The sequence below is a fragment of the Prionailurus viverrinus genome, chromosome A1 (assembly GCF_022837055.1).
Source record: "Prionailurus viverrinus isolate Anna chromosome A1, UM_Priviv_1.0, whole genome shotgun sequence".
Classification (NCBI taxonomy): Eukaryota; Metazoa; Chordata; class Mammalia; order Carnivora; family Felidae; genus Prionailurus; species Prionailurus viverrinus.
In genome coordinates this window covers 213,531,469-213,550,998 of record NC_062561.1, presented here as the reverse complement: position 1 = coordinate 213,550,998, position 19,530 = coordinate 213,531,469, and the positions used below count along the sequence as shown (strand labels likewise).

General features: G+C 43.4%; 1 protein-coding gene across 1 annotated transcript in view; it reads right to left on the bottom strand.

Annotated features, from left to right (window-relative positions):
• ADAMTS12 (ADAM metallopeptidase with thrombospondin type 1 motif 12) overlaps positions 1-19,530 on the bottom strand; it is a 348,871-nt gene that overhangs the window by 263,795 nt on the left and 65,546 nt on the right. The window lies entirely within an intron of this gene.

Genomic DNA, 19,530 nt, shown 5'->3' with positions numbered 1-19,530 from the left:
TGGATGAGAATAGAGAGGTCAGGAATTAACCCTTACTCTTAGGTCAATTAATTTTTAATGAAGCAGCCAAGGCAATTTAATGGGGACAGAGCAGGGAAAATGGGAAAGGAGATAGAGCTGAGACAACTGGATATCCACATGGAAAAGAATGAAGATGGTACTTACCTCACACCATATACAATTAACTCAAAATGGATCACGAGCCTAAATGCAAGAGCTAAAACTATATGTGAAGAAAATCATCGTAACCTTGGATAAGGCAACAATTTTTCTTACATATGATACCAAAAGCACAATACATAAGAGAAAAAATTGATAGACTGAACTTCATCAAAATTAAAATTTTTCTCTGTAAAAGATCTCTTTTAGAAAAAGAAAAAAACATGACACAGAAAGGGAGAAAATATTTATAAAACATCTATCTGATAAAAGACTTGTGTTCAGTATGTTCTTACAACTCAATGAGAAGACAAACCAATTACAAAGCAGACCAAAGATTTGAACAGACACTTTAATAAAGATATGACTTGTCGCTAAGCTTACAAAAAGATGTTCAACACCATTAATTATTAGGGGAATGCAAATTAAAACCATAATTATATATCAGTATATATATCACTATGTCCCCATTTGAATGTTTATAATCTAAAAGACTAGCAATGCCAAGTGTTGGCTAAGATTTGGAGAAACTGAAACCCTCACATATTGCTGGTGGGAAGGTAAAAAAGTACAATTATTTTAGAAAACAGTTTGGCAGTCTTTCAAAAGACTAAACATATACTTTTTATATAACCAAACAATTCCACTCCCAGGTATCTATTCAAGAGGAATGAAAGCATACAGCCACACAGGACTTGCATGCAGTATTCACAGCAGCAGTATTTAAAGCAGCCTAGAGCTGAAAGCCAAAGCTGGAAATAATCCAAATGTCCATTGGCTGGTGAATGGATGAACAAACTATGATATATCAGTACAATGGAATATTGTTCAGCAATGAAGAGTGAGCAACTTATATATGCAACATCATGGATGAACCTCAAAAATACTATGCTAAGTGCTAGAAGCCAGACACGAAAGACATCTTGCATGATTCCAATACATGATATTTCTTTAAAATATCTTTAAAATGTCTTGAGACACAAAGAGCAGTGTTTGCCTGGGGATGGGCTGGAAAAGCTGCCCCATTCTTGTCCCCCTCCACATTCCAGTCCCTGGGGGACCCTCAGGCATGACTGCTCCTAGGAATACTGACATCATTGTGTGGGGTTACAGAGACCCCCCCCTATATAAAAGGAAGTGACTTTTCTCCCAGATATTTACAGAGGGGCAGGGAAGCAGGACAGGAAACAGAGCTGTTTTCTCCTGACTCTTTCACACGAATTAAACAGACACCGAGTGCCTATCATGTGCGAGGGAATGTTTCAATACCAAACAACAGAAGACAAACATAACACAGTCCCTGACACCAAGGGGCTCCCAGCCTCACACAACAGGAGGGAAAAGGCAACTCTTCATCAACTTCTATCAAGATGATCTCATAAGGATGCCAATTAATTCCAGAACAGATGGGCACCCCTTCCCTGCCTTGATCACCAGCTAATGGTTGTGGAGCACATCCAGACCCTTTTGCTGCAATCTGTTCTGGAAAAGACACCTGCCCATGGGTGACTCCTTCTGAACAGCCACAGTGACTCCCATCATTTAACAGACTTCACAGACCTCGGAATAATGTACCTCCAGCTGAAGCAAACGAGCAACTCTGGGAGAAGTCTGGCTCTCTCTCTCTCTCTCTCTCTCTCTCTCTCTCTCTCTCTCTGTCTCTCTCTCCCTCTCTCTCTCTCCAATAAATAAGTACATATCCAAGGTAATAAATATATTAAATATGATCATGATTCACTGGAATGGTATGAAAATGTACCAAGAAGGGAGGAAGAGGGTGGGAAGGGGAGGAAAGGAGGGAGGAAGGGAGGGAAGGGAGGAAGAAGGAAGGAAAAGTAGGACCATAAAATACACCAGGTAGAGGTACACACACACACACACAAAAGTTTTTATAGTTGATAGCTTATGGGATTTTATTTTCCAGGGCATCCAGGTGAGTTGGTGGGGAAAGAAATGGGCATGTAGGAGAAAAGCCGGAAGCAGGTGCACCAGGCAGCTATTCTGAATTTCTCCCAGTTGTGAGAGAATCCCTGCATTACAACCTTAAAGAAAGAGAAGGTCTATTTAAGAGGAGCAAGTGTTTTATAGGCAAACTGTATCCAAGAAAGCCCCACTTAACATTTGCAGAACACTCCACAGTTTCCAAAGCAGCTCTGCGCACGTTCTCTTTCGCCCCTGCAGGAACTCCGCTAGAGAGGCAGGGCAGGGACACCTGCTGGTGCAGCAACTCCGTTTCCTCCAACTCCCCCATTTCTACAGCACTCTGCAGGACGTGCTTCACTCCCAGGAGCCTGGGAAGTCCTGTCTCTCAAAGAATGAAATCCCAGTTCACTGAAAATGTGATTCAGGGCACAAAAAAATCACACACACACACACACACACACACACACTCAAGATCACAGGGATCCTGTAAAAGGAAGCATGGTCTTGCTCTGTAAGTAAACAGTCAAGATCTATGGGAATATAGGAGGTTTAATAGGTTGTGGACATGGTGTGAGTTCCCTGCAGGTCAGAAAGGCCACACATGCTGAGCAAGGGGACAGCCTGACAGCTTCCGTGTCTTGGGTACAGAGCCTTGGATCCCCAGAGAACCAGATGCTGCTGTCATGAAATGTGGACACCAATGCTCCTGTTAACCAAACAGCAGCCAGTCCTCCCCACACATTCTGTCCCCCAGGCTGAGACCAGGCCACAGCCCAGGGGAGGTGAGGGACGGAATAGCTTCTGTCACCCAGGGCCCCTGCCTACTATGCAGCACGCTTTGGTCATCTCTCCTTTATTCTATCAGAAAAAGCCAAGGGAGGTTTCTGTGGGTGCCCCTACTGGCCCCTCTCGCAGGAAAGCAGAAACTCATCACCGGGTCCACTGAGGGGGGAGACTGCTGGGGGCTAAGGGCAGCACATTAGCTGCATTCCCAGCGGGTCTGCAAAGAAATGATGAACGTGTTAGCAACAAGGTTCCTGACATCCTGTCGCTGGCATTGCAGAACTGTGCTTTGCTTTCCTTTATTTTGAAATTACTTGGTGTTCGTGACAAACTGGCCGACTCAGGAAAGAAGTCCATTCTCCCACGGTGCTCTTAAGCCGGCACTGGGTGCAGGAATACTGTGCTGGCTTTGCTGCCTCCTCCCTCTGTCTGGCCACCTCAGTCTGCCCTCGTGTCTCCTCCTCTCCAGCAGACAGTAGGTCCATGCTGGTTGCTGCAGGGTTTTCAAACAATCTCAGCACCAGGCCATGTCATACCCAAACTACACTATGAATCTTTTTCAGTTATGGACATTTTCAAGCATAAGCATTGTGCCTTTAGCACACCTAACAAGGGTAAAACATAATTTGTCGATTTTTGAGAAAATGGCAATTTTCTCAAAAAAAAAAGCCTCTTTACAGTTCATGTATTCAAATACAGTGCAAAGAAGTTCCACACTTGGCATGTGGTTGTTTTGTCTCTCACTTCTGTTTCATCCTAGATCAGGCCCACCCACTTTTCCCCCCTGCCATTGGCTGTGTGCAGAAACCAGGTCTATGGTCCTGTAGAATGTCCCACATACTGGGTGTGTCTATTTGCTTCCCTGTGGGTTTCTTTAATCCTGGCCTCCTGTAAGCTGGCAAATCCAGCTAAAAACTTGACTAGATTCAAGTGTGGTGTGTGTGTGTGTGTGTGTGTGTGTGTGTGTGTGTGCGTACATATGTGTATACACATACATATGCATGCGGATCAAATCAAGCTTCTAGCTCCATATACATGCATACATATGCATATTGATATATATACATATCTACGAATAAGGAGTAGCTATCAGTTACCTTTATAAAATACACACACACACACACACACACGTACCTGCATATGAAAGAATTATTCCTATAAACAGGAATACTTCAAAGGCTGTGCTGTGTTCTTCCTGCTGTATCATACATGAACCTGACATCTGGTTCTCCCACATGTAGAGATACTAACATATATCAGGGGATCACCTGGTGATTACGATCTCTCCATTGTAAAGTGTGGGGTCAGGCTCTCATGATAAAAGCAAACATGCCCAGATTTGAAAGCATTTCGGGAGATGGAGGCCGATGCCTCCAGCGTAAGCTCCGTCCCTGGTCCCACCTAGTCATAGCTTCTCATGTGCACAGCAGCACAACTGGCACATGGACTCTGGAATTCTGCAAAAATTACCTTTCTACATAAGCTACTGGCTTGATCCCACAGGAGTGATGGAGAGTTTTAAAATTTTGAACTACGCAAAGAAGAGGGCCTGGGCCGCATAGAGTACTGAAAAGTTTGAGATCCTAAACCTGATCCTGATGTCCGCAATTCAATTTATCATTGTATACGTGATATTTTCAAACTGGGCCCTTTTCTAAATGAATCTCAAAGTCTGGTACTATTAGCAAGACAGTACCAGCAATACTTATTTATTACATGATCTTGGCTCTAATATAGAGAAGCAGATAGAAGCTTGACTTCTTACACTGGTGGAGAGAGAAGACACCTATAAAAACTGACCAAGACCAGGGCGCTTGGGCGGCTCAGTCAGTTAAGTGTCTGACTTCGGCTCAGGTCATGATCTTGTGGTTCATGGGTTCGAGCCCCGTGTCCAGCTCTGTGCTGACAGCTCAGAGCCTGGAGCCTGCTTTGGATTCCGTGTCTCCCTCTCTCTCTGCCCCTCCCCCACTTGTTCTCTGTCTCTCTCATTCTCAAAAATAAATATTCAAAAGAATAATAACAAAACTGACAAAGACCGATTATGGAGTGCTACATTATTAGGCATCAATAATGTTCATATGGAGGCACCTGGGTGGCTCAGTCGGTTAAGCGCCTGACTTCAGCTCAGGTCATGATCTCACGGTTCACGGGTTCAAGCCCCACACTGGACTCTATGCTAACAGCACGGAGCCTGCTTCGGATCTTCTGTCTCCCTCTCTCTCTCTGCCTCTCCCCTGCTCATGTTCTCTCTCTACCTCTCTCTCTCTCTCAAAAATAAATTTAAAACCTTTTTAAATTTTTTTTCAATGTTTTTTATTTATTTTTGGGACAGAGAGAGACAGAGCATGAACGGGGGAGGGGCAGAGAGAGAGGGAGACACAGAATCGGAAACAGGCTCCAGGCTCTGAGCCATCAGCCCAGAGCCCGACGCGGGGCTCGAACTCACGGACCGCGAGATCGTGACCTGGCTGAAGTCGGACGCCTAACCGACTGCGCCACCCAGGCGCCCCTTAAAACCTTTTTAAAAACAATGTTCATATGGGACAAAAATCAGTAATGCAGGACTCCTGGCAGGCAGGGGAGGGGGTGAAACCCGGAAGAAGCCTTGAAGGAAGAATAGAATTTTAAGAGTGGGAAAGGGGAATATGAAACAACAGAAACAATTGGATTGAAGGCAGACGAGAATAAATATCTGGGCTTGACTGGAGGAGAAGAGGCAGTCAGAGGAGTGGAAGGAAGTGTGGGAACAGACTAATATGAAATCAGCCGCAGTTGTCTTCTATAAACTCAATACGCATGATCAGGGGGAAAAGTTGACCAGCGTATCAGAGAAGCCTTCACAGTGATTCTCCAGCTCAGTGTACAATGCATTTGCCTTCCCTCTCAGCACACTTCTAACTTGAGGAGCCACGACTCATGCGAGGAATATGAGCAGAACAGTAGAACACAGCGCATAAACAAGGGTCCGGATGTACCGCAGACTTGGAAAGTTTGAAGAAAGGACAGATAAGTGTTTTCAGAAGAGTCAGAGAAGAATTCCTGTAAGAGAGGAGACTCGGCATTCTCCTTTGAGCATCCCCATTATTCAAAACGTAAAACTGAGGGCACTCCAAGCAAGACGGTGTTGGCTGGGTGAGGGAGGGAAAGCCTGGAGAGACGCTTGCTTCTTTGGATCCGTCCTGGTGCAAGGGCAGACGCTCACCTTGCCGCACTGCCTTTCCTCTTTATAGTGCAGCCACTCAGTTAAGTCAATCAAATACGTAAGGTCCCCTGACACTGGAGACAGTGGTGCTGGTAGGAGCAGCCGACAGCCTCGCTGACACCCTTCCCATGCTCCGTTTTCCTTCGGACCTGCCAGTGTGGGCGGCACATCAGTAGCAGAAGGAGCAGTGGCCACACAGATGGGAGCGTGTTTCAGCAGCCTTTGGTCTGGCAGGCATCTGAGGTACACACACACCTGAGCATCTTCCTCAGAGTCTGCAAGGGGCCAGTGGGAGAAATAGCAGACTCCAGAGCTTGAGGGAAGAGCAGGGAGGCAGGGCACTTCCCCACTCTATGAATCACGTCATGAGCTGTCACCTGTAAGAAATTCAGCTCCAAAAATAACCTCATTGGCAGCCTGAAAGATTCTTAAAAGGACAACTCTCTGATGATGTCCTTTCCCTCCCAGAGACACCATTATGTACATTTTTTTTTTAGTAATTGCAAGTTTGAAATGTTTGAGAAAGACACTTGAAAAGTGTAGTATTTTCAAGCAGCTGGTCATAATAACAGACTTTCATGTATAGCAAAGTCTGGGTTTTATTTGGAAACTCTAAATGCACAGGAGAGGAAAGCTGGGAAAAATTCTCTATATTTCTGGTCCTAAAGTCAGCACCATATGCACAAACTCCTAAAGCTCCTTGCTGATATCTCCAGTGTGGAGGCAGAAGAGCTGGGAGCTGGGGGGAGAGGGGTCCAGCGGGGATGTGCAATGTTCCTCTTCCTCACGAGCAGTGAGGACCACTTCAGCCCAAATATGGAGGGCTCTAAAACTTGCCACTGTTTCCCCCACCGATTGAAATCAAGGCTGAAGAGAATGAAGGAACCAAGTGTCTTAGGCCAACTGCCTCAAAGGCAATTAAATGCTGGAGTAGGCAGAGGAATAACCACAACAAAGCCCAGGAAAACCATCTAGAAATTCCACTTGGAGAACCACACTCGAGACTACAGTCCTGCTGATATTTCCATTGGGACAAACAGAATCTTTCTGGGAACATGGAGAACTTCCAGGCCCCACAACTTATTCTCCATTGTTGGTACAAGAGAAAAACTTACCCAAGTGCCCAGAGATACATGTACAGTGATGTTGCATACAGCATTATTTGTAGCATTTAAACATCTCATCAATAGGCTGTGGCAGGTACCTACAGTGGATATGCTACAAAGTGGCTGCACAGAATATGCCATTAAGGCAAAGCTTCCAAGTCCGTCTTATTCACTCCTGCACCCAGCACAGGGCCTGGCAAATAGCAGACACTGGATTCGTGAATCCGTGAATGGAATCAACACACTACTGTGCAAACTTTAGAAGAGGCAAGACTTTTTTATATACTGACATGGAAAGATGTCAAGGTGTATTGCTGCATGAAAAATACCAAATTATTGAATGGTATGGCTCCATTTTCATTGTTAGTGATAAATATACATTTATTTCTTTATATAGTTTTCATCTTAACATTACGGGTATTCACATAGGTATGCAGAATTTATATAGACCTGTGGTACCTATAAATGTGTTGCCTGCTGATATCCAGTATCCCTCTCTTTCTAGACACAAGGAAAGCTGAACTTCCTGGCCCCCTGGCTGTTGGGTGAGGCCACAGGTCTGGTTATGGCCAAGGAGTTGTGGGCACAGGTGACATATGTCACTTCCAGGCCACAGTGTTTACGTACCACCATGTGCCTCGGAGCACTCTTCGTCTCCCAAGTTTTTTTGAAAGTATGTTGAAATCAAGCCTCTGGCAACTTGAATCCTGGGATGACTATGAAGAGAAGATCCCCTAGTCCCATTTAATATGGGAATGAGAAATTAACTTTTCTTGTACTCAGCTGGGCTTGGAGTTGTTTGTTACCCCAGCATAACCTAACCTATTTCTGACAACTACAACACACACACACATTCATATATATATGTGTGTATATATACACACATGGACACACTTGTCTAAATATGCATGTATACATATACATGTGTGTGTATTTACAAATACACACATGCAAATATCAACATGCATACATCTACAAAAACAAATGATGGTCAGATAAGATGAGATGAAAGTGAGATTAGGGAGAAGGCTTTCAGTATTTATTTTATGTAATTCTCTATTTTAAAAATTGAGTTTTACACTAAACACGATCACTTTTGTAATTACTAATTTTGATCGCTACCTGTGCTTGACTTGTCTGTGTGTAAGGCCAAATCAGCCAAAAGGCGGATCTCAAGCTGTAGATATCGTTCAGTTTCTGATGCCTTAGTCTCCTGGCATCAGGTGACAGTACAATCCCTGGGAATCAATTAACTGGGTGCGTTAAAATGGGAGGAAGCTTTCTCACTGGACCAATCTAGGCAAAAGTGAGACCTGAGAAGCCTGTCTTTCCTTCAGTCAGCTGTCTCTTCTGTGTCCTTCCTCTTCCCCTCTGTTCCCTCTTTTCTTCCCAGCCTACAATCCCTACTTCCAAGGTACCCAAATATTCTATGCTTCTTCTCCAGCCCCTCCAGATCCAGCCTCTGATCTTCCATCAGCACCTTCCTCTATGCCATTGATTCTCAATCTTGACTGTTCTTGGGAGTCACCTGGAGAGCCTTAAAACATCCCGGTGTCCAAGCTGCAACCCAACCAGATGAATCCAAATTCCTGGTGGTGGGACAGAGTGGCACTGGTAGCTTCCATAGCTTCCCAAGCACCCGTAACATGTAACCAAGGTTGAGAACTGGCTTATAGAAAGGAGCAAAACTGGTAACAGCGTTAGCAGTTTTGTAACCCCTCTAGTAGGAAGCAAGCATATCTGAACAGGGATCAAAATGGTAGGTTAAAAGACTGGACCTCAAAGGGATAACACAAAATGGAGGTCCCCCACCCCCCACCAAAGTCTCCAGAAACCAAACCTTGTCTCTCCCATCTCTCTTTGAAGAATGGGAAAAGGGAAAATGGGAAGAACTTCAAGGTCAATTATTATGTCCCTATATCTGTCTGACCATGAAGAGACATCCCAATGAGCCAAACTCTGCATTCTACAAACTGGAATCCTTTTGGTTGTGCATCATTAAGCCTGTCAGTTCCAACTTTGTAATTGCTAATACCCTGAGTGCTACTTACCATTTCGATTCCATGACAAAGCCGCAGTGCAAGGAGCAATTTCAAAAGTCCACCCACAGCCCAATCTCATTTCCCTCACTTCATCATTTTCCTTCAAAGGTCAAAACTAGAGAGTGGGCAGAATGGGTGAGGCAGCTTAAAAGGTACAAACTTCCAGTTGCAAAATCAGTAAGTCCTAGGGATGTAATGTACAGCACAGTAACTAACTATATAGTTAGTGACAACACATTGCATATTTGAAAGTTTCTAAAAGAGGAGATCTTAAAAGTCCTCCTCACAAGAAAAATAATTTTTGTCACTAAGTGCGTGACAGATGTTAACTGGACTTATTGTGATCATCACACAGTAATATACAAATATCAAATCGTTATATTGTACACCTGAAGCTAATATAATATGTCAATTATGCCTCAATAAAAACAAATAAGTAAAAAAATAAATAAATGAACATCAAAATTACATGATTTCAAATCAGAGCTGTGGGTTTAAGTGCCTTTGGGAATGGAAGACTAGATGGTGGATGAACTCTGACAACTGATGACAAGAGATTCCTTCAAGGCAACTTCCTTCTTTCCAGCTGTTATAGGATCAAATCATGTCCAAGACGAAAGGCAGAATATTCATTCACAGAAGGCAGGATTGAAAAGAATCTGAGAAGCCTTCTATAAAGGAATCTCCAAATTCAGACATGAGAAGGTAACCTGACAACAAGAGTGTAAACAAGCAGTCATTTAGCTTATATTATATCGACAAATTTAAATACTTAGCCTCCCACAGTCCCAGTACCGGTTGCTAGACAAGGAGAACTTAGCCTTCACTTTTATACTCTAACAATGGTCAAGGGTCTATAATCTTGCTGGCCAACCCTGTTGAGGAGGGCTCCTGCCCTACAAAACTCAAAGCAAAGGCATTTATGTTGTAATCTATTTAAATGCTATCACCTGGAAATTCACCTGCCTGTTAGGTGAAATTCACCTCACACCTGTTAAGATAACTATTATCAAGAAGATAAGAGATAATAAGTTTTGCAGAGGATATGGAGAAAAGGGAACACTTGTGCACTGTTACTAGGAACGTAAATTGGTGCAGCCACTATGGAAAACAGTATGGATAGTCCTTGAAACATTAAAAACAGAAATAGCATATGATCCAGCAATCCCATTTCTGGTTATGATCCAGAGAAAATGAAGTCATTATCTCAAAGACGTATCTGTACCCCTACATTCACTGCAGCATTATTCACAATTGCCTAGGTACAGAGATGATCTAACTCTCCACTGATGGACAAATATAAAAGAAAATGTGTGTGTGTGTGTGTGTGTGTGTGTGTGTGTGTATACCCACACACACAATGGAATATTATCCAGTTTTTTAAAAAAAGGAAATCTTGACATTTGACATTTGCAATGACATAGATGAACCTGAGAGACATTATGCTACATGAAATAAGCCAGACTAAAAAAAAATCCTCATGATATCACTTTTATGTGAAATCTAAATAACAAAGAGTCAAACTTAGACAGTAGAGAGTAGTTGGCAGGGGCTGGGAGATGAGAAAAACAGAAGTTGGTAAAAGAGCACAAGCTTTCCATTAGATGAATAACGTCTGAAGATCTCATGTATAATATGGTTACCATAGCTGATAACAACATTGTTTTGTATGATTGAAATTTGCTAAGAGAATAGAACTTAAATGTTCTCACTCTTCAAAAAAAGTAAATATGTGAGGTAACGGATGTGTTAATTAACTCGATGGGGGGAATCCTTTCACAATGTGTACATATGTCAAATCATCTGATAGTACACTTTGAATGTGTTACAGTTTTTTCAATTATACCTCAAAAAAGCTGAAAAAAGAAAGCTATCTCCTAGAGCTATAGGCAATAGAGATTAGTAAACACCGGGATTAAAAGTTGTAACAGCATATATAACTGCTAACACTTTGATAAGCCTTCCAACTTAAAACTCCCCCATAATCAGTGTGGAATAGAATCTCACAGGAGAAAGATTCCGGGACCCAGAGGAACACAGCATCACTGACCCCCAGATGACCATGGCTGAGCACAGAAGCCAAAGTGAACCCACTCATAATGCCACAAGGTACTGATGATGGTGGGGATGGGGGTCCCCACAAAAGCAATTCAGCATATTGTCGACCATTTAGACTCAGTGTGCATTTTTTTCTAAAATGGGAATAATAACATCTGCTTTATTGATTTGCCACCGTTCATCAGGCACTTTCATTCTCCAGCTATTTTGCTTAAACACTAACTGAATCACTTCTTTGGCCATCCGTGAATCTCATCATCCATAAGATGGGGTTAATACCCCACTGGGTAGGTTGTCAAGGGGATTAAATAGAAAACTATGTTGTATACCCCCTAGTTCACTGCTGTCAAATAGTATATGTTCAGTTAATACATCTCCTGCCTCTTTCTCTCTTTGCTGGTTGAAATGACTGAGTGGACACCTAAAAGCAAGATTGAGGGGACACCTGGCTGGTTCAGTAGGTTAAGTGTCTAACTCTTGATTTGGGCTCAGGTCATGACGTCACAGTTGTGAGATCAAGCCCCGTGTTGGGCTCTGTGCTGAGCATGGAGCCTGCTTGGGACTCGCTCTCCCTCTCTTTCTGCCCCTCACCCACTCACTCTTGTACTCTGTCTTTCTCTCTCAAAATAAATAAATAAATATTAAAAAAAATAAATAAAAGCAAAATTATGGATACTAATCAAGGGGGTCATGCCAGAGTCAACTGCCCTGGGTCCAAACAAAAGACCAGGAAGGCATCTCACTTCTGAGGGTAAACCTTCTACATGCTGCATGTACCATCTTCCCCTCAAACCAGGTAAATGGGAACTGAGGCAAGGTCCCTAAATGAAGGAGCAGAAGAGAGCAGAAGTCCAGAATATGTTTTGGGGCTAAAGCGATCAGTGACCAAGATTCTTAAAAATGTCCTTGGCACAAGGATTATGACGTCCTATAGGGACCCAAGCAACACTAGCTGTGTCAACGAGGCACTGGAACCAAGAGAGATACCAATATGATATAGTTTTTGGTAAATTTAGAGACACACAAGGACTGTTCTAGTCTTCACTCATTCCGTAATCTTATACTCATATGTGCATATACATGCTGCACTATGGTGAATGGCTCCGTCAGTCAGTACATAAAATAATTATGGAGGCATTAAGTTCAAGGCACTGTACTAGCATCGCAGGATTGGGTGAAGGGAGAAGGTGAGGGTAAAGAGGAAACTTCACACAATCCCTGCCCTGAGAGCCAGTCTAATGACACAGATGAGACAAAAGATATGAGGGGAAAAGGCCAAAAAACAAAAGACCCAGGACTGGAAACTTGACCTGAGAGGAACATCCAGAAAGAGTCATTAGAGATACAGGGGTTTGTCAAAGAGCTCAATACTGTACAAACTTTGGCCATGACCCACTGGATTCTCTAGCAAAGCTGTTGTGAGTTTTGAGCATGTCCCTGAGCATTTGACTATTTGTTTCTACTACAGTTCTCACAGTCTGAAGGTGTTCCCTACAAGCAACCGATCAGAGTGGTTTTACATTAACTAGCTTTTTACCTTTTAAGGTCTCTTATAGTCAATGCAAAAGTATTTTTAAACACTGGCTCACACTGGTTTGCACCAGACTAAGGACTGTTGAGGATATAAGCTAAGAAGCAATCTCAATCTTTTCCCACAAGAAGCTTACGTTGAATGGTGTGTTACAGTCCCCTTGTACTTGCTTGCGAGGACCATTTGCTAAACATTCAGGATTATGAGAGCTGGTTGTTAAACCCAGGTGTGATTCCTTGAATAATGGTTCTCCAAAAGGCATCATGTCTTAATTCCCGTTGCATGTGAATGTTAATTTATATGACAAAAAAAGACTTTGCAGATGTGATTAAGGATCTTGAAATGGGGGGGGATTATTCAGATGGGCCTTAGGAGGTAATGTGACCCCCCAGGGAGAGAATGGAGGGGTGTGGCTACAAGCCAGCAATGCGAGCAGCCACCAGATTCTCCCCTAGAGCCTCCAGAGGGAGCCTGGTCCTGCTGACACCCTGCTTTCACACCAGTAGAAATGATTTAGAATGGCTAGCCTCCAGAACTGTGAAAAAATAAATTTTTGTTGATTTAAATTTGTGGCAATTTGTTACAGCACCCATAGGAAACCAAAATGAGTGGGTAGTTTGAAATCATCCATGGTGGAATACTTATACCACAGAAATTGGCAATGCTACAAAACAGGGCTTTTGGTTTCAGAGAGCTGGTGTATACTTTCATTATAACTGGGTAGTGCAGCCTGAGAGGAACAACTAGAGAATGTCATTTCATGGTATGACATGACGTGATGTCCTGTGCAGTGATGTAATACACTGGAGAGTGCACTTAACTGTGGCCAGGGCTCCTCATTCTGATTCTTCCCCAAATAGATTCCATGTGACCTTACACAGATGTCTGCTTTTCTCTGTGGTTTCCTTCCTGAAAATATAAGAGCCTCAAAACAATAAAGGCCTCGTTCAGTCTAAAACATTTACTCAGCGCCTACTATGTAGCAGAAGCAGTGCTGAAGGTACAAAATGAGAAGACATGATGCCTGTCATTGAGGAGGAAACACTCATTGTTGACATCAGAGAGCTGAGTGGCCAAAAAATACCAATGTTAGATAAAGGTCAAAGGTGACTGTTGAGATGTTCCCAATCTCCATGATTTTCACTCTTTCTGATCCCAGTGGCAAATGACTGAGTTATTTCGTCAACGGGAAGTAGAGCTCTCTGCAGGAGATGCTTTCCCAGATTAATCAAAGAGCTTTCTCTGAAAGGGGCTGAGCTGGAAAGTTTGCTCTTCGTTGAACACATGCCCAAATCACTATCTCCCAGCAAAGCTTCACTGGACTAAGTAAAGAACTGGATTCTAACCACAGGCAGGTAGCATCTGTCAAACAAAAGGACACCACCCACGGTGTCACCATGGGGATGGTGCTCATCACCAAAGATGCCTCTGCTCCCGCCGATACTATGGTAACAACAACATGCAAACCACAGCTCCAATGGCCACCTGGGGCCCTATTCTCTCCATCTTTTCCAAGTACTTCTCATAACTGTCCTCACCGAGTGCCCTGCTTAAAGTTTTGAGAAGATTTTGGACAACTTCCTCTGGTGGCATCTGAATATAACATCCAGGGGTAGCTTACAGAAAATAATCTAGCCTCTCCTTTTTAAGACACCACATCTCTAAGTCTTTCTCTGCCTTTCCTCCACCCCATGACTGTAAACCTCTTGAATAGTCTTCCAATAGCCAGGCAGTGTAAATATCCCATGACTTGTCTTTTATGGGAGAGGTAATATATTTGCTATTATTAGACAGTTTACACCAGACACGTTTACTCCTCCAAGGGTGGTACCTAGTTGGAGCAATCTTTTGGCTATTCCTTCATTTAAGAACAGCTTATTGAAGCACTCTATACGCCAGACATTGATTGAACTAGGTGTTAGAGGTCCAAAGACTGTTAAAAAGCAACTCCTGCCCTGAGAAGGAGACCTACCCACAATCAGCAAGTGTCACTGGGGTCATAAGCTAAAGATATCCAGGGTACAGTAGGGGCCGATGGAGGTGGTGGTCGGTCACTCTGGGGGCCATAAACGATCAGGCGTACAGATTCTGGGAAGATGGAAGCACTGATGGTATTGTTTTTGAATCTGTCCAAAATTCCCCCATGAAAAGAGATGAACAGAGTAGGATAACCGAACAAAAAACCCACAGACAAAACTACCACAAACCTCACGTGCTGGGGACAGACAACTGACAGTATCAGAAACATTACCAGGGACAGGACGTAAACCCTGTCAGTGAGAAGCTTCCAATTAGAGAGACGGACAGTGGAGAACACTATATGCAACCTAAAGCGTGAAGTGCTATAACCGGGGAGAGGCCAACGGGTAATTGGTGTTGAGGGAAAACTGAGGGCCCCACCAATTCACTCTTAGTGCATTGAAGTTTGTGAGGCACTGGTATGAACCATTCCAGTTTGAGTACCCTTCCTTGGGATACAATCACCAAACAACACTGAGAAATACCCACAGCCCCATGCACGTTCTCTAGTGGTGGTCCAGAGTGCAGAGGTCTCTGTGGTTCATGAGAGGTCAGGCGGGGAAGGATGCAGAAGAAAAAGACAGGAGCACATCTGTGTCACCTACTGGCGGTTGATCCTTTACCAAATGGCTTTAACCTCCTGAAGCCTTAATTGCTCATTTTTTTTTCAACGTTTATTTATTTTTGGGACAGAGAGAGACAGAGCATGAACGGGGGAGGGGCAGAGAGAGAGGGAGACACAGAATCGGAAACAAGCTCCAGGCTCTGAGCCATCAGCCCAGAGCCTGACGCGAGGCTCGAACTCACGGACCGCAAGATCGTGACCTAGCTGAAGTCGGACGCTTAACCGACTGCGCCACCCAGGCGCCCCACTTAATTGCTCATTAAAAATGGAGACAGATACAACAGGTAGTTCACAGGGCCATTGTAGAGGCTGAATGGGTAATTGTGTGCATAAGTCTTTGGAAACTAAAAACTGCTCCCAAATATCCATTATTTTCATTCAGAGTCTGCGGCAGATTGGGCTTTTCAAACATATTCTCTCCCTCCCCACACAAGGAATACAGCTCTCTGCCCCATGACTTTGGGCTTGTCCACATGACTTCTTTTAGTGAAAGGGGTGTTTGCAGACCTAGTACAGCCGAATGTGTGAACTAGGCTTGAGCTGTGGTGCTCACCTTGTGCACCTCTGCCATTGCTCTGGGAAAAGTTTCCACCAATAGCGGCTGGCCTCAGAAGGATTATACCTGGAGCAGACCTGAGGTCAAACCTACATGGGGAGCCAAGGCCAGGCCACTCCACGCTGACCTGCGGATGTATGGGCAAGAATCAATGACTGTTAAGCCACTGAGTTTTTACTTCCCTCCTTAGACTAAGAGATCCTGAGAAAGTGACCGCACTCTAGAAGCCATTCAATAAAACGCAATTCAGGAGTGAAAGGAAGAATGTTTTGTCCAAAAGGAGGTATTGGCCTAAGGCAGTTGAGTAGGTTGATAAAGTATTAGAACCACTGGGAAACTGCAAACGACACCCACCTGACCTGCTCAGCATCCTCACTCTCCCCAGTTTTTGAGATTCACCAGCCTGGGGTGGGGGGCAGATGTTGAACTCCAGTGAGTCATAGAAAGATCACCATGGGCTACAGAATACAGAAATACTTGGAAGCCAGTGGGAACTGGCAAAGATGAAGTTCCCATCCATTACATGTACTTTTCCCTCCACAAACAATATTTGACTGGTGCCAGTGTAGTCATGAGAGGAACATTATGACGGCTATAATTTACTGTAAAATACTACAGTCTAGTCAGTATGATATTATATATGCACTAAAGTTTAAATTCTTGTTATTAATTTGTAATGTTTATTTTTGAGAGAGAGAGGGAGAGAGAGAGAGAGTTCACTAGGGAGGGGCAGAGAGAGAGGGAAACACAGAATCTGAAGCAGGCTCCAGGCTCTGAGCTGTCAGCATGGAGCCTGGCATGGGACTCAAACTCACGAACCGTGAGGTCATGATCTGGGCTGAAGTCAGACACTTAACTGAGCCACCCAGGCGCCCCTAAAGTTTAAATTCTAAGATTGATGAAGCTAACAATATGCTGGATGCACAGCCCAATGGTGGTCAGCTAGCATTAAAATAAAAAGAGGCACAGTCCCCACATGGCTCCCACAAATCTACTATGTAGGTCGACATCAACAGTCTACACCTTGCTAATTAGGATAGTGCATATAAAAACATTTTGATGAAAGTAGCGTCTTGCTAATTACCATAATGAATACTGAAATGTACTCTCACTGAAGAAATTGAAGATGTTCAAGTTATATAAACCAATAAGACAACTGAGCATCCCTCTCCATTCTTGTATGAACAAGGTATAAGAATCCAGCAAGGCTAAAAACCTATACAGGGCATGTAAGCCTTAACCCTCAATCAGACCCACATCCAATCCCTGACTGCACAGCATCCTGCCTAGGAATGTGGCTATGTGTGCCTCAAATGAGCTGTTCCGTATTGGGTGACCGCAGGTAGGGGGCGGGGGAAGTGCACCTAAGAGGAGAGACAGGAGGGTTTCATCAAGTTCACGGAATGATCTGTGCAGTGCTCTGTGCCTGCCGTGTGTTTTTTTTAAATTTTTTTAAATTTATTTTTGAGACAGAGAGAGACAGAGCATGAGCAGGGAAGGGGCATAGAGAGAGGGAGACACAGAATCCAAAGCAGGCTCCAGGCTTTGAGCTGTCAGCACAGAGCCCGACGCAGAGCTCGAACCCACGAACTGTGAGATCATGACCTAAGCCAAAGTCAGACACTTAACTGACTGACCCATCCAGGCGCCCCTGTGCCTGCCTTATTAATGAATGCTTGTTTAATAAATGTCTGTATGTGTAACAGAAAAATAAGAGATTATGATGTCTATGTCATAAAAGAGAAAAAGCCTTTTCTAATTTGGTAAAAATAACTTTAAAAAATATAAATTACATAAAATTTAAAAATAAATTAGATAGAATCATGCTTAGTTAGAATTCATTGCAGCCTAAGGGGAAAATATATACAATTGTCTAATATTAGATGCTAGCAAACCTCAGCTTTCTCATCTGTGACACAGAGATCATATAGACCTTAAAGAAGTGCTGTATCAAATGGGATAATGCATTATAACAATTACAGAGTGCCGAGTCCTTACAGGAAATCTTGAACATTGGAAGAAACACTGCATTTTCAGAAGATGTTAGTTCCCTCTCTCACCTCACCTCCCATATACAGAAGTTACTGAAGAACCTAGAAATGTGTTTGGTATATACACAAGGATGTACTTAATGAAGCACAACCTCTTAAGAATGGAAAAACCATTTCTGATGACGGCCTAGCTGAGCACCTTCTGAATGCTGGTCTACAACGTGGATGATGCTGGTCCGCTATGGCTGAAAGTAGTTACAACTTTTTAATAACCTTCCATGGAAAAGTAAAAACATCAACAACCTCAGGCCAACCTTTTACTTTTTAAAAAACTATTCACTGGAATCCAAGTCAAGGAGTTCCAGGTCAGGTCCAGTGAAGGAGCTGCTGCTAAAACTCCAATTCTCTGTGGTTCCTATCGAGAGGACATTTCAGACTCTATTTGAGTTCCAACGTGCAGAAAACATTACTGAGGCAAAAGCCCTGAGGAACTTTTCACCTTGTGACCATTGTTTTTTTTTTCTTCAGCTAAGACAGAAGAAGAGATGACTTATTGTATACATCATACATTCAGCCACAAATGAAAACAGAATTAGTCCCAAAAGTCACAGGTCTAGGGCGAAGGTCTAAAAGGGACTGTTTTGGCATGAGCAAGGTATATCTCTCAAAGGTGGTGGTTGCAATCAAATGGTGATGGATATTCTAGATCCATTGAATCAAGTTCTAGAAAGTAGGCATGTAGTCCAGCAATTTGTACCAGCGTCCCTGGCTTTCTTTATTTCTGCTCCTGTGGCTTCCGCAGGTACATGAGCTAGCAGTTTACTTGGACCTCTGCCTCATCTTTCTTCTTTTGCACTTCAGCCTGTGCATTTGCTGCTTCCTCCACTTGTCTCTCATGGTGCAGAGGTTTCCAAGAAGATAGAACTAAGGCTGGGAGAGCCTTGTGACTATTTTTTAAAGAAACTTAGTTTTTAGCATAGATTCTAGATTCTAGATCCTCTAAATGTGTTAGTCCATACAGAACTTAGGGGGAAAGGTCTACAGTTCTTTTAAGAAAATGAACATTCTCTTGTTAGAGATTTCCAATGTATCCTATATACTTCAAACATATTCCACAGGAAGAAGCACCATCTGGATAATCTTGGACAAGATAATCTTGGACTTGGTGCTTCCCTTTATACAATGGAAACTGACAGGCTGTTGACTGGTCCATACCGTGGAAAGCATACTGCCTGGAGTCTGGTAACCAGGACGCTGGTCCAGCCTCACCCCTGAATTCAATTATGTCATTTAAAATTATGTGACCTTGGGGACACCTGGGTGGCTCAGTCAGTTGAGCATCTGACTCTTGATTTCAGCTCAGGTCATGATCCCAGGGTCGTGGGATTGAACCCCATGCTTAGCATGGAAGCTGCTTCAGATTCTCTCTCTTTCCCTCTGCCCCTCTCCCACTCATGTTCTCTCTCTCTAAAATAAATTAAAAAATAAAGAAATACATAAAATGATGTGACCTTAGCAAATGCTCAAGTCCCAAG